At 47.5% G+C, this 13,138-nt stretch overlaps 2 long non-coding RNA genes across 2 annotated transcripts; one reads left to right on the top strand and one right to left on the bottom strand.

Moving 5' to 3' along the window:
• Window positions 1-8,771: 8,771 nt before the first annotated feature.
• LOC107969530 (uncharacterized) lies at window positions 8,772-9,473 on the bottom strand. Its single transcript, XR_001711428.4, has 2 exons — window positions 9,271-9,473; window positions 8,772-9,067 (listed from the first exon to the last, which is right to left on the bottom strand). It is a non-coding gene; the product is annotated as an uncharacterized LOC107969530 (long non-coding RNA).
• On the top strand, window positions 8,849-10,559 carry LOC107969529 (uncharacterized). The gene is made up of 2 exons (XR_001711427.4): window positions 8,849-9,220; window positions 9,584-10,559. It is a non-coding gene; the product is annotated as an uncharacterized LOC107969529 (long non-coding RNA).
• The last annotated feature ends 2,579 nt before the right edge of the window (window positions 10,560-13,138 follow it).

The following is a 13,138-nucleotide window of genomic DNA, read 5'->3' as shown; positions in this document are numbered from 1 at the left end:
AATGCTTACAATGCTGAGGTAAGAACTCACATCGTCCTCATGTATGAGTCCGGGTTCTCCAGTGCAACAACCAACAGGAGATCACATATCTACGGAATGAGGAATTGGCTCATATGACTGTGGATGCTGAGAAGTCCTACAATCTGCCGTCTGCAGACTGGAGACCCAGGAAAGCTGGGGCGTCGTTTCCATCCTAGCCTGATGGCCTGAGACCCAGGAGAGGCTGTAGTATAAGTCCTAGTCTGAAGACAGGAAATGATCGATGTCCCAGCTCAGCCCGTTAGGCCGAGAATGCAAATTCAACCTGCCTCTGCCTTTTTGTTTCATTCAGGCCTTCACCAGATTGAAGGATGCCCAGCTACGCTGGGGAGGGCTACCTGCTTTACTCAGTCCACTGATTCTGATGTGAATCTCATCCAGAAACACCCTTGCAGACACACCCAGAGAGAATGTTTAGCCAGATATCTGAGCATTCTGTGGCCCTGCCGAGTAGACACATAAGATTAACTGTCACATCTCATTTTACAGATGAGGAAACTGAGGCTCAAGAAAGGTAAATAACTTGCCCAAGGAGACACAGCTTCAGAAATGGCAGCACAGCTCCAGAGACTGTTCCTCACACACGGACCATCAAACAACAAAGTGTGCATTTATGTCATTCATAATTATGCCAAGTAAGACCAAAACAATCATGACCCAAAGACGTTGGAGTTAGGGTTGAATTGTTGACAATGTCCTAAATTAGGTCTCCATTATGCCAAGTGACAAAGTAAATTTATTTAAAAATTGTTCAACTTGGCTGGATGCAGTGGCTCACGCTTGTAATTCCAGCATTTCGGGAGACCGAGGCAGGCAGATCACCTGAGGCCAGGAGTTCGTGACCAGCTGGCCAACATGGTGAAACCCTGTCTCCGCTAAAAACACAAACATTAGCCGGGCATGGTGGTGTGCACCTGTAATCCCAGCTACTCGGGAGGCTGAGGCAGGAGAGTTGCTTGAACCTGGAAGGCGGAGGTTGCAGTGAGCCGAGATGACGCCACTGCACTCCAGCCTGGGCAACAGAATGAGACTCCATCTCAGAAAACAAAAAAGAAAAAAAAATTGTTCAACTCAGTAAAAATAATTAAATCCTCTAGAAAAATAGTGTGTTGACCTAATAAAAGTGTCACACCATTTGTCCTCACGCACATACAGGCAGGTACTGGTTACAGGGGAAGGAAGGAGGGAGAAAGCCTATTTGGGAACTGACTGTTAGCAAGACAGGCGACAGTGGGTGAGCTTTTTCACCTCTCCGGCCTCACTTTCCTTATCTGAGAAATGACTTCAATACCCCTTCAATGGCTTCAACACCCCTTCCAGTTCTGCCCCTGGATTCACCCACATGTAATGAGGCATTCATCCATGCTCTCAACTGGTGGACACAAAATTTTCAACATGTGTTTGTTCACCTTTCCTTCACTTTCTTTCCCCAACCTGCACTCCCCCCAACAATATTGAAGAATAATATTAAAAAAAAACACTGCCATTGTCTTATTGACCTAGGAAAATGTTCTCTTCCTCAATCACATTTCCAGGATCTGTCATGGAATTCTGAATTATCTGAAGACTAGATTGCTCTTCAAGCATTCTGCCTGCCCGCCCTGAGATTCTGTAATTTGATTTATTAAGAGGAGTGTAAAAGCCTCACACACACCTTCACACTCTCATCACACACAATTTGTCTGCTGAATATTCTGACCCAAGACGGGCCAATTTGATGGAGTCATTGAGTTCATTAAAGTTGTTTCTCTGGCTGGGCGGGTATGAGTGGAAACAGCTTTTCTGTAGGGTAGTTTGGCGATAGGTGACAAACACCTTTAAAACACATGTAGCCTTCAACACACGTATGCCATTTCTAGAAATCTATCATTAAAATTTTTTCCCGATGCATTGTTGAATGAGACAAGTCAGGTTATAATGCAGTGTGTTCAGGATGACACTAACTCGGGTTAAGCACAGTTGCATTGAAAAAAGCCTGGGAGGAAATTGGCTAAAATGCTAACGATGGTTATCTCCCAAGAGCAGCAGCAGAAATAGATCACCATTTTATGTCTTCCATGTTTTCCTGATATGCTTTTCTGTATATTCTGAATTTTCTGTAATAATCATGCGTGTTTCTATAAAAGGATTGTCATTTAGCCATTTCTACTTCAATAAATGCGTTCATCGTGGCCTCATGTCCTTTTACAGTCTCACGTGGTGTCAGTAAGCAGGTGGGGGGCAATCCCTTCCTTGGGGAGGGGCTTTTTTCCAGCAACTTCTCCCCAGGGGGCTGCCAATTCCATGGGGAGCTATGCAGGGACCCTGAGCATTGTCAGATTAAACCGAAGAGGCCTTCCCTCCCCTGTATGTTTAAGAATATCCACAGGACCTTCGCACTTTATTTGGGGCTAAATCTGAAAATCCCCAACCTCCTTTGACAGCATCTAAGGCCCTAACTGAGTGCTAAGGGACATTTTGTGATAACATGTTAGCAATGTGACCTCCCACTTAGGAGCATCCAACACGTGGAAATTCACTCATCTCAAGAAGAAAGGAAGAAACACCTGAGAGAGAAGAGACAGACTGTCACCTGCATTACTGGGAAGGCGCAAACACTGAAAATCCCCATGATTTAGCAAAACTAAAAGGGCAAAGTGTGTTTAATGTGCATTCATAATTGGTGACCGTAAATGGGTAGGAAGTGTGTTCTGGATGGAAAAGTTACAAACCACAGATCTAGGCTCTAAAGAACTGTGTGTGTGCTGGCTACCCCTATAGCTTCGGTGTTAAATAAATTTAGCATCTCTTTATTTAATTATCATTATCGATCACTTTTGTTTGGGGTCTATTAACGTGCACTTTATCACCTTACATTTGAGCAGTTCACGATATTTTGTCAAAGGTTTTTGCTGGGTCAATCCATAAATTCAAGAAGTCAGCTAAAAGGCTCTGATTTCAACAGCACCTGTTACTTCACTTATTCCTCAGCCTGGAAGGTCTCCGGGAGGCTGCTGCCCAGGCAGCTCAGCAAACCCGCTTCCTCTTGCTGAGGACACAGCTGGGCCACATTCCCAGCCCCCTTTGCAGTGAGCAGCGGCCACAGCTGAGTTTGGGTCCATTGCTTTTCAGCCTCAGTGCTGTGATCCACTTCTAGGCCAGGCTGTGAAGCCCCCCACCGCATGCTGTGAGCACGCTCTCTTTCCCTATACCCTGACTCAATGCAGAGCACTCCCAGCCCCTCAAAGAGCTCGGAGTCCCAAGATGTGAGAACCCCAACTCCCAGCGTGGCCATGAGTAAGGAACTGATTGCTAATACCCATTTCTTACTTCCAGTGTGGGAGAAAAAACCTTCTGTTGTGTGAAGCCAGTGAAATACTGGGATTATCTAGTCTATCCTTATCCTAATGCAGGTGGACAGAGACCTGAATTTGAGCATTTTACAAAACAGGTGTGCATTCCTTGTTTGGGATGTTTTGTTTTTGTTTTATTCAGAAAGTTGCCAAGTGAGAAGCCAGTGTGCTCAATTACATTTTTAGGTTGCTCTTCCAAACAAACCCATGGCTTCAGGTGTGTAAAACATCTCAGCATTGCAGGGTACGTAAATAATCATCTCCATATGAGACATCTGAAACTGAAGTCAGTGGTTCACACACCAGCATCCAGGTTGAGACCAGCTCTCCAGCTCCCCTTTTGTGCTAATATCTCTTCCATTATATCCTTGCACAAGACTCGCAGCTCTAAGAGTTTCAGTTCCTCCCTGTCCTTTGACCCTGGTTTGTTGCTTACTAAGTGCGCACAGCTCACCCTCTATGGCTCACCCTCCAACACTCCATCCCCCCGCTTCCTGTGGATTCCAGGTTCGCCTGCTCCCAACCACAGCTCCTCTGCCCTCCATGGTCTCCCCACTGGCAGTAAAAAGCCTTCCCTTCTCCTTCGCCCAGAATCCGACAGGGACCGTCTGGAAGGGGTGACCTCAACGCCAGTGCTCCACTCTGGCATACATCTGTACCTGCCTCATACTTTTTTTCTCCCTTGACCTGGGTGAGAAGGCTGTGCAGTCCTCACATGCATGCAGGAATGACCCTCCACCCACCTGGGGTCTCATCTCCCTGTCCTTAGGAAGTTTCTCTGTTCGTCTATGGACCGTCTTCTCCCTCTTAACACAAATGTGGCACTCCTGTTTGTCAAGTCACTCATCTGAGCAAATATTAATGATCACTGTGTGCCAGGCATGGTGCTGGGTGCAGGGCATGCAACAGCAGCTGGGACAAAGCTCTGAGCTCCTGTAGTCTGCAGCCAGTGGGGGCTGGGACGAAGCTCTGAGCTCCCCATAGTCCTGGAGCCGGTGGGGGCTGCAGATCCATTCCCTGACAATTACAACACTTGTGACTCTGGCCCCAACCTGCCTCTTCCCTGCCCCTTCAGTTAGGTTCCTGGAAAAGTCATCTGAGCTGAGAGTCCTGCTTCCCTCCTCCTACTCTCTCCCAGCCTGCTGCATGGGCTTCCGCACCCCCAACTCCATGGCAAAGCCCTCACGGTACTGGGCCCGAGCCTAGCTGTTCTCCACAGTCTCATCTTCCCTGACCTCGAGGCTGCACTGGACTGTTGGCCTCACCCTCCTTGAAACACCCCCTGCTTCTTGATACCACGTTCGATAACAAAGCTCCCCTTATCTGCAGGTTCACTTTCCATGGATTCAGTTACCTGCTGTCAACCATGCTCTGAAAACAATAAGATATTTTAAGAGAGAGAGACCACACTCACGTAACTCTTATTACAGTGAGTTGCTATAATTGCTTAATTCTATTATGTCATTGCTTACTGTGCCTAATTTATAAATTAAACTTTGTCATAGGTGTGCATGGATAGGAAAATACATCACGTATTTAGTGTTCAGTACTATCTGCAGTTTCAGGCATCCTATGGGGGTCTTGGAACGTATCCCCCGAAGATGAGGAGACCATCATACCACTGTCTCTTAGTCTCCTTCCCCTAAATCATCTTGCCAGGGAGACCAGCGGCAATGCTAAACCTCAGTTGCCTGAGCTGAAGGTCCTGCACTTTGTAGGGGCCAAGGGAAAATCTCCCTTTGCCCTAGGAAGTTTCCCTGAAAAGCAACTGGCAACAGGCAGAGTCACAGGAGAAAAGACATACAAATGTATTCAGACATATTTTATGTGATATGGGAGCCTTTGGCATGAAGATGCAGAAAAAACGATCTGTTTTTATGCTTAGGTTCAACAAAGTATGGACACCATGTAGAAACTGACTGGAGAAAAAGGGCCTGGTCTCAGCCCATAGACAGAGCGGGGAACCCAGCAAGGCCCATCTGCTCAGGTGCCTCTCAGCCTCTCTGCAGCACTCCCCTCAGCCTCTCTGCAGCACTCCCTTCTCCAGGGGAGGGGGGCAGACCCTCTCTGGAATGGGGGTCTCAGGACCCACAATCCAACAAGGGAAGTCATAATTTCTTTAGGGCCAGTTTTTACACAGAAAGGCAGGGGGCAAGTTAGAGGAGTATTTTTCGGCTTTGTGCCTGGCTTTGGGGAAACGGGGCTCTGGCTTCTTCGACCTGCACTGGGGAAGAGAGATTCTGATGTCTATGGCCAGCCTCAGGGGAGACTGAGCGGCCAGGGACAGGAGGGCAGGAGCAGGTGAGAAACATTTTTGCTTCTGAGGCCTTCTTTGTGGGATATCATTTTCTTAGCCCCCACAACGTGAACAGACTTTGTCCACAGAAGGAATTCTGACTGAGCTGGACCCCACATCCTGCCTCTCACCTGCTAGAGTCAGGCTCAGCAGCGTTCCTCGTCGGACCAGAGAGTGGGTGAAAACCTTTGGCAGAAGGTGGCGATCTGCAATGACCTGTGGGAAAGTCTTGGAGGAGAGCGGGAGCCAGGAATTGGAAGGATTACGTCACGGCTGGAACATGTTGGTTCCACAATGACAAAGGAAGTGGCAGGATCCAGTGTAATTTTTAGTGTAATGGGGCCAATATTGTTCTTTGGGAGGAAATAGATTTTTGAATTTCTCATTATAAGTCAACAGGAAAATAAGATATGACGTACAAAAAATGCACTCGCTTGCAACTTTCCGAGGATATATTTGCTATGTAATGTGAGGTTCCTTATTTTTAAGCTGATAATTTAAGTAACATTATTGTAATTTACTTCTTAACTTTTAAATGTTGTCTTTATTTAGAAATAACTGTACTTTTAGAAAAGGCAACATAAATCAATACCATGAAATGAATCACTTTGGCCTGTACCAGAGACAACTTTGCATCTACAACGACGTCACAGAGTCTGGGGTTCTGAGGGCTGATCCTAAGAGCTGGACTTCAGGGGCGGCGATGGCGCTCTGCTGAACTGAACGAACCACGGCTCCTCACCCATGCAGCGAGAAGCGGCATCCCGGCCTTTGCGGCGCTCAGCCTGCGTGGGGAGGCAGCTGGCATGAGCAGGACTATTCAGGGGGAGCAAGAAACCGAGTGCCAGGCACATCAGGCCAAGTCCTCAGCCCCACCTTACTTGTTCCCTGCAAACCAGATCACAGTGACCCTACAGCACGTATCAGTTTCCAAGGGCTGCCTTCACAAATGACGGAAAACGTGGCTGAAAGCGGCGGAAATGTATTCTCACAGTCCTAGAGACTAGAAATCCAAAACCCAGGTGTCGGCTGGGCCCCGCCCCTCCGAAGGCTCTGTGGGAAGATCCTTCCTGGCTTCTCCGGCGCTTCGGCTCCGTGAATTCTGGCCGTCCTTGGCCTGCAGCTGCATCTTCCGATCTGTGCCTCTGGCTTTGTGTGGCTGTCTTCCCCGTGACTGTGTCCAGATTCTTATATAAGGACACCAGTCATTGGCTTAAGGCGTACCCTAGTCATCCTCATCCCATTTAACTTGATCACACCTCCAAAGACCCAATAAGGTCACCTTCACAGGTCTCAGGGGTTAGGACTTCAACTTCTATTGTAGGACGACACAGTCCTACCCACTGCAGAGTATTGCATGCTGGACATTTGGCCAAGCTGTTTCTTTGAATTGTTTCACTTCATCCTTGTAAAAATCCTAGGATGTAGAAACTCCATTTTACAGATAAGGAAACTGAGACTCGGAAAGTCAAAGCCAACTGCCCAGGGCCACACGGCTCTGATACTGCAGAGGAGAACTCAAATCCACTTCTCTCTTACCCTGAAATCTTAACCCCTGGACTAGATGCTACATTCAAAAATTGCAAGTCATTACAGCCTAGTTAGAATCTGTTTTCTGGGTCAAATAACTGGTCAGATCTGGAATCAGAACTTTGAAGGGGTGTCAGCAAAAGCTCCAAGCTGGTGAGGGGGGATCTTTGCCTGAGAAGGGTGAGTGCACTCAACACAAGAACCAACACACAATGAAGGCTCCCTGACCCCACCCAGGGCCCTGCTCCGTAAATTATGACCTGAAATGGTCCTCACCCATCACCCTCGTTTAGTACCTTGTGAGGTTAGAACACCAGCCCCATTAGCTCCAGACCCTCCCTCACCCCAGCCCGCATCCCTTTCTGGGCTGGGCAGGGACCCATCGGTAAAACACGCCAGCACGCCGGCGCTCTGCTGACCTGATTGTAAAGCTAACTAAACTAATTAATCACAACAGATTATTAAGAGTGACAAGGTTAGAGAGGTGACATTCTCCAAAATCTCCAATTTGGTATGGGTGTGCATATTTTTTTAATCCCCACAGCAATTTATTTTCCGTATAGCAAAGTTTCTCCAAGTATGTCCCAAAATGTAGTCAAGGTTAACTGTGCTGTGAGCTTATTCAATATTTATGATTCTTTTTATTTGTATTACTAGGACTTTTGGGGGACTCCAAAAGGTTCATTAATCAAACAGAGTGACAAAATGAGCCATTTGACAATTGGAACAAGGGCTGAATATTATTATGATTTTATATATGTGTGTGTATATATATATATATACACACACATATATACGTATATATATATATATTTTGGTCCAGGAATAAAGAACCAACTTAAACTTCATCAACAGTTCCTGATTAATTGTTACAAAGTGCCATCCATAAATTTCCCTTCGATCTAATAATCCTCTCAGACGATTTAACAATATCCCCAGCGAGTTGGCTTTATTGAGGGCTGAGTTCCTGAGAAGGAAGGCAGCGACACAAATAGCTCAAGTGCATGGAGACAGTCGCTGGCCAGTCTTCCCAGCGCTGACAGCTCTGAAATACAATTATCAGTGTGATCTGCTTAAGAATTCATCATCAGCTCCTGCCTTCTGAAGACTTAAAAAAATACCGAGACATACAAAGAGAAAGAGGTGATAAGAAGGCATCATTTTCCTCCAGCCTCATAACTGTAAATTGAAGAAAATTATTTTCTTTGCCTCCAGCTCATTGGCATATAGGCAGCATTATATTATAATTTCATAAGCATAAATCCTTTGAATAAATTTCAGAAGAATAACTGAATTAGAAATGCAAGTAAAGTATCTAAAAAACTTCACTGTCCTAGGCAGAGGAGGAGATATGAGAAGCAGAGGGAAAGAGAGAATTCCTCTCTGGCGACCTTCCCTGGGTTACCAGGGGCCTGGGACAAGGTCTGGCTCAGGGAAAGACAGTTCTTAACCCTACTCTGAGCCCAGTGGCAAATAAAATAGCACCCTCTCCTCTTCCCACTGGTATGTTTCGAGGAATTCGAGTCGTAATTCATCACAAATTAATTTTGGAGAAACAACAGGCTTGGGGCACGTTATAATTATTGTTATTTGTTTATTTATTATCATGTTAACCGTTATTTATTATTATGTTACGCATATGTGAGACCACAAAGGCTGCTCCCCGCAGTTTCCTGGCAACACGGCCGTGAGTTCTTCACACGCAAGTTACCAAGTGCGCGGCTCCGAGAAGGGCGGGTGGGAGGAGCCGGACGCGGTTTGGGGTCCCCGGCTTCTGCGCTTTCCTGAGGGGACCCAGTGGGACGGCCGGTCCGGATGAAGAGTCTGTCTGGCACTGCGGCGACGGTTCATGATCTGCACAGCAGATCGTCTGCAAACAAAGACCATTTAGAGGCAAAGCTCTGGCCCCGAGAAAGACGCCAGGGGCTGGCTCAAGTTCAAGGATGAAGAGGGCCCTTCTTGGTGTTCTGGGCAGCCGGCCACAGACACCTTCCATCCCACCAGGCCACTCAGGGAGGAGGAGGTGAGGACTGGGAGGGGCAGGGGAGCCTCCGGGAGCCGCCTCGCCCCCACCCTGGGCTCTGGTGGTCTTCCTCCCCTCCCCAAGGCAGCTAACTGGTGGGGCCACCGGTATGCGGGGAGCAGCCCTTGTGGTCTCACATATGTGACATAATAATAAATAATGGCTAACGTGATAATAAACAAATAACAACAACAACAACAACAACTTTCTAATGCCCACTGGACATTGGAATCCCCTGGGAATGTTTTTTTGTTTTTCTTCCTAAATTTTTAATTTTAAAATAATGAACTTGTAGAAAAATTGTAAAGATAGCACAGAGTTCCTACATAGCCCACACCCCATCTCCTCTTTTCCCATTATTAGATCGTGTTCCCCTGTGCATCCGCCCCAGTTCACGGAGCAGTACTGACACACAGGAGTGCGTTCACTGAAGCCCACGCTTTATTCGGGGTTCTCTAGTCTTTACCTAAAATCCGTCTCTACCCCGGACCCCAGCCGGGACACCCCATGGCCCTCAATCCTCAGTTCTCCTTAGACTCCTCTTGGTGGTGATGGATTCTCAGACTTTCCTGTGTTGAATGACCTTGACCTTGGCTGTTCTGAGGAGGACCGGCAGGAACACTGAAGAATTGGAGTTTGATGTTTTTCTCATAGTGGGTTGAGTGGAGACTGCACCTGTGATGGAGGTCGAGCGCTTTCATCCCATCCCATCAAGGGTGCATCGGGTCAACGTAACCGAGCATGGTTAAACGTGATCACCTGGCTGAAGCAGTGTCTGCCAGGTTTCTCCACCGTAAAACTGCCTTTCCCCCTTTCCATACCTTTTGGAAGAAGTCATTATGAGCAGCCCACGTGGCCAAAGTGGGGAGCTGTGCTTCCCCTCTTCGAGGGTGGGGGATCTACATAAGTTATTTGGAAGTCTGCACAGAAGACTTGTCACTCCCCCTCCAATTATTTATTTCCTCAGTCATTTCCATCAGAATAGGCTGGCTCTATACTTTGAGTTATTTTCCAATGCTATCTTATTTTGTTGCTCAAATTGCTCTAGCTTTAGCCACTGGGGGTTCTTTCCATTGCCTCCTATGTCCCTTTAAAATGTTCCCAGTATGGCGGCATCCTGGGTGTTTTGGTTTGGCTTGGTTTGGACACTTCCTTGCTTTCTGCCCCAGGCTCATCTTGTTTACTCCCCTCCCAGTCCCGGAATTAAGCATTTCTTCACAGAACCCGGGATCCTTGTATGGAAGACTGGGATTAGCAACCACAATCTGGTGCTGGGTGTCAAGACTCTCCTACATTGACGCTTGCTTCCAGTATAAAATAAAGGTATTATAACATATAACACAGTCTGAATTTAAAATAAATCTAGTATTAAAAATAATGCTACAATGAATGAACCATCAGGCACCATTTCTTAGGCACTAGAGAGATGGGTACTGAGGGGAAACTGCTAGAGATCCATCAAATCTGCCCTGCCTTCTTCCCAATCACAAATCTGGACGGCAGTGCCTGCTTTCCACAGCCGGGAGTGGTCGGTGACTTTGCACTCCCCAGTGGAACGGGAGAGGAAGCCCGATGCACCGCCACACCTAGCTCTTAACCTATGGATGTGTCTCATCCACACCCTCTCCCTGCTTTCTTGATGAAAACTTCTGGCCATGCAGAGATAGACATTGCCATAGGGAAAGACAGAAAAAGGATCTCACAACTTGGACAGAGCCTGCTTCTTGAATGACTTCGTTGGAGCAGAGCCACTTGTGGGGCTGGAATATTCCTGTGGATTTTTACCTGAGAGGGATAAACCTCTACAGTCCTCAGAACACACACGGGTCCATTTGTTACCCTAGCTTGTAGAGGGCACCCCAGATCTTACAGGGTACCCAGGTCTCACAGCGTACCCCAGCTCATACAGGATACCAGGCCCATGCAGCATACTCCAGCTCATACAGGATACCCCAGTTCATAAAAGATACCCCAGCTCATACAGGATACCCCAGTTCATACAGGATAGCTCAGCTCATAACCGATATCCAGCTCATACAGGATACCCCAGCTCATACAGGATACCCCAGTTCATAAAGGATACCCAGCTCATACAGGATACCCCAGTTCATACAGGATACCCTAGTTTATAAGGGATATCACAGCTTATACAGAATACCCAGTTCATACAGGATACCCTAGTTTATAAGGGATATCACAGCTTATACAGAATACCCAGCTCATACAGGATACCCCAGTTCATAAAGGATACCCAGCTCTTACAGGATACCCCAGTTCATACAGGATAGCTCAGCTCATAAAGGATCTCCCAGCTCATACAGGATACCCCAGCTCATAAAGGATATCCCAGCTCATACAGAATACCCAGCTCATACAGGATACCCCAGTTCATACAGGATACCCTAGTTTATAAGGGATATCACAGCTTATACAGAATACCCAGCTCATACAGGATACCCCAGTTCATAAAGGATACCCAGCTCTTACAGGATACCCCAGTTCATACAGGATAGCTCAGCTCATAAAGGATATCCCAGCTCATACAGGATACCCCAGCTCATAAAGGATATCCCAGCTCATACAGAATACCCAGCTCATACAGGATACCCCAGTTCATAAAGGATAGCAAGCTCATACAGGATACCCCAATTCATAAAGGATACCCAGCTCTTACAGGATACTCCAGTTCATAAAGGATACCCAGCTCTTACAGGATACCCCAGTTCATAAAGGATACCCAGCTCATACAGGATACCCAGCTCATACAGGATACCTCAGCTCATAAAGGATATCCCTGCTCATACAGGGTACCAGGTGCATGCAGGATACCCAGCAGATCATACAGGGTACCCAGTTCATACAGGGTACCCCAGCTCCTACAGGGTACCCTGGCTTCTGCAGATCACCCTAGATTGTACAGGGCACTTTAGCTCAAGCAAATTGCACCTCACTGGAGATCACTGACATGAATCTTCTATGAGGTGCCTGGGGTAGAGCTCAGAGAATGATGTCATGGGCAGTTTTCCTGGGACAATGATGTGACAAGAAGCCTTTCCATGGAATGGAGACTGGAACGCTCCCCCAGGGTTGCTGGGAAGTCAGGGCAAGTGAGACACCCTCACCCACAAGGGCCACCCAGAATGGCTTCCAGCCACACCCTCTGATTATCTGTCTAACCTTTGTGGTTTAAAGTCCCCTCCTGAGAGCACACCTCCTTTGACCGAGGATCCTGGTGAGCACTCTGGGCACTCGGGCCATCTGCTGATGCTGCCAACCACAGTTGCCCCTCCACAGATCATGGAGTTGGGTGCTCACCTGTCCCCATGCCTTGGTGTGGTCTGTGGATGAAGCATTCACCCGCCTGGTGTAGGAGTTACAATCAGTTAACACTGACACCTGCAGACCCTGCTCTCAGGAGCTGCACACCATTTGTTCTATATTTGAGTTTGACCTTTCATGACCAGCAGGAATTTAACCTTCAGCCTTGTCTAGACAGAGGTCAGGCTTTGGGGCTCCGTCAATAAACCGCATGAGTGGTCTATGCCAGGCTTCTTAACCTCGGGATAGCGACACCCTGCACAGACCAGATGAATAAAGCCATGTCCCTCTGCACTCCAGAAACAGCACGAAGCTTTACCAGAATGTGTGCAGCCAACTCTTTGAAAGAACAGGTGCTCTGAGGGGCTGAGTCCCTCATTGGTTGGGGTGAGGGTGTTGGGGGGAGTGCCTCCCTCTCCTCTGTCTCCCTCCTCTCTTCATTGCTTGGAAAAGAAACAATGACGCACTTTGCCTGGTGTTCAGTGCAGGTGTTCCTTTACCCCTGGAGTAACATTTTGCTTGGTGTTCAGTTAGACTGAGAGTCCTGAAGTCCCAAAGGCTTGGCCTTGAATCCAGGGTCCAGCCCTTCCTAGTTGGTGA

This window comes from Pan troglodytes, chromosome 17 (assembly GCF_028858775.2).
Source record: "Pan troglodytes isolate AG18354 chromosome 17, NHGRI_mPanTro3-v2.0_pri, whole genome shotgun sequence".
NCBI lineage: Eukaryota > Metazoa > Chordata > Mammalia > Primates > Hominidae > Pan > Pan troglodytes.
Note: the sequence above shows the minus strand (reverse complement) of the source record. Positions and strands in the feature narration are given on the sequence as shown.